The sequence below is a fragment of the Sardina pilchardus genome, chromosome 21 (assembly GCF_963854185.1).
Source record: "Sardina pilchardus chromosome 21, fSarPil1.1, whole genome shotgun sequence".
In the NCBI taxonomy this organism is placed as follows: domain Eukaryota; kingdom Metazoa; phylum Chordata; class Actinopteri; order Clupeiformes; family Clupeidae; genus Sardina; species Sardina pilchardus.
Genome location: NC_085014.1, coordinates 312,501 through 315,000, shown reverse-complemented (window position 1 = coordinate 315,000; position 2,500 = coordinate 312,501). Strand labels below are relative to the sequence as shown.

The 2,500-nt window shown below is 42.7% G+C and overlaps 1 protein-coding gene across 2 annotated transcripts in view; it reads left to right on the top strand.

Annotated features, from left to right (window-relative positions):
- The window catches only part of dennd5a (DENN/MADD domain containing 5A), a 47,373-nt gene that overhangs the window by 29,045 nt on the left and 15,828 nt on the right, over positions 1–2,500 (top strand). The window lies entirely within an intron of this gene.

Sequence of the window (2,500 nt, the reverse complement as noted above, 5' to 3'; positions counted from 1 at the left end):
TGTGTGTGTGTGGGTACATACTGTACGTGCTGATGGTGAGTGAGTGTGTGTGTGTGTATGTGGGTACATACGTGCTGATGGTGAGTGTGTGTGTGTGTATGTGGGTACATACGTGCTGATGGTGAGTGTGTGTGTGTGTTAGGGGTGGCACGGTTTTTGAAAAATGCTCCGAACCGTGCGGTTCGCATGTCACGGTTCGGAGTGTGTGTTCGTCGTACGGTCCTACGGTTCAGGCTAGTAATGGCATGCGCAATTGATTTCCATATGTGACGACGTGTTTCCCTTACGTGCGAGAGTAGGAGTATGGAGTTTTGAGTGCTGCGCGCAAGGTTTTAGAAATGGCAAGTGCAAGAGATCATCCCTAGCGTGGTCAAACTGATGCACCTGACCCTGCTGGGGTGGAAGCATGTTCTTCCGCAACTGTAGACTATGCGTGCAACTTTACCAAACAGTAGAAGTAAACTCATTCTCCTTGGCCCGCTCTTGTGCGCGCTCAATGGACACCCGCCCTCGACATGCACATTAATCCAAATAGAACATTCACAATCGTGAACGCAATGTTATGTTGCTAAAATAACGACTAGTCTTCACTTCATGGATGCAGCAACGAAATTGTTTATTTTCTCCAAAACCTCACACAATTAGCGCGCACATATACGGTGGCCTTACAGTGTCAAAAGTGCAACGTAAGGCCCCAGCCGTGGCGCGACTGGCTGGGGCACCTGCACCGCACGCCGGTGACCCGGGTTCGATTCCCGCCCCGTGGTCCTTTCCGGATCCCACCCCTACTCTCTCTCCTGCTCGTTTCCTGTCATACTCTCTACTGTCCTGTCCAATTAAAGGCATAAAAAGCCAAAAAAATAATCTTAAAAAAAAAGTGCAACGTAAAACAGGCATCCTAATAGAATTAGAACTGTAAAAGTATGTATGTATACTGTATTACATGAACACAACACGCAATGACGCACAGAAGACGATTAGCTAAATTACTGTTAAAATCGGTTAGCATCATTAGAAGGCTATGCTGCAGACATTTGATAAAAACTCTTGCATTCAAGTTGACTGACCATCTCAATACCAATGTTTTCAACTCCAAGGCTTAAAAGGGTCTGTCCCAAGGAGAAAAAGTATTAGCTTACCTTGAAACTAAAACACATGTGGGGAAACTGAACAGTCCAACCAGTAGAGTATGATGAGCTTAGCCTGCTACTTTGTTTACAATATTTTGAGGCTTCAGCCAGACAGCTGAATTTAAGAGGTGGAGTTATAATGAATAGTAGGCTATAATCTGCATAAAGTTTGCTGTTATGAATATCAGACATGTCAGTATATAGAATGTATAAATAATTACATAATGTGTGTGTGTTTCAAATAAAGACAAGCTTTACATCTTGTTAAAAAATCATTCACACTATATGAAAGGAGAGCGATGAAAAGGCGATGCAATGAAAAATATGGGTGGACGACCTACATTTTGTGCTCCATCCCTGCCAAATAAATTAAAAGATTGTTGAAATCATCAATGTCTTCCCTCTTGCTTTATCAAAATTTCAACTGAAGCTTAAAGTTTCCTCAGACAATAATGTGCGTTATGTGAAGTCAAATTCAGTTTGTGCATTATTACATGATAACTATTCTCTAAATACTCTAGCCTAATTGTGGATGATTAAAGGAGAATTCCGGTGTGATATTGACTTTAAATGTGTTGAAACATGATACCGAGTGTGAGCGATTGTCTCAGAGCTGATTTCGACCTGTCAGCTGTTCTCCGAAACCCGGCGGGAGCTTAGAAATAGTCAACCAGGTTTTTAACGTTTGTGCCTCGGGCATCGAACTGCCGTGCAAATAAATCACTGTTTTACACCATTAATGAGGCTCAAAGTAGCTCCACACTTTATTGGTAGACTTCTGAGGGCCCTGACATTTAAAACGAGACATCGAGAACTTTGAAAAAGCACTGGTTGTTTACTTACGTGACTGTTTATTCAGGCAGTCACTGTCGAAAGTTTACCGGTCGCAGCCATCTTGAATTTAGTCACGTGACTGATTCATGACTAGTGCACGCATAGACATAGCGATTACGTGAACCAGTCACGAATCAGTCACGTGACTAGATTCAAGATGGCTGCTACCGCTAAACTTTCGAAAGTGACTGCCTGAATAAACAGTCATGTAAGTAAACAACCAGTGCTTTTTCAAAGTTCTCGATGTCTCGTTTTAAATGTCAGGGCCCTCAGAAGTCTACCAATAAAGTGTGGAGCTACTTTGAGCCTCATTAATGGTGTAAAACAGTGATTTATTTGCACGGCAGTTCGATGCCCGAGGCACAAACGTTAAAAACCTGGTTGACTATTTCTAAGCTCCCGCCGGGTTTCGGAGAACAGCTGACAGGTCGAAATCAGCTCTGAGACAATCGCTCACACTCGGTATCATGTTTCAACACATTTAAAGTCAATATCACACCGGAATTCTCCTTTAAGCTATATGCTGAAATATGTTT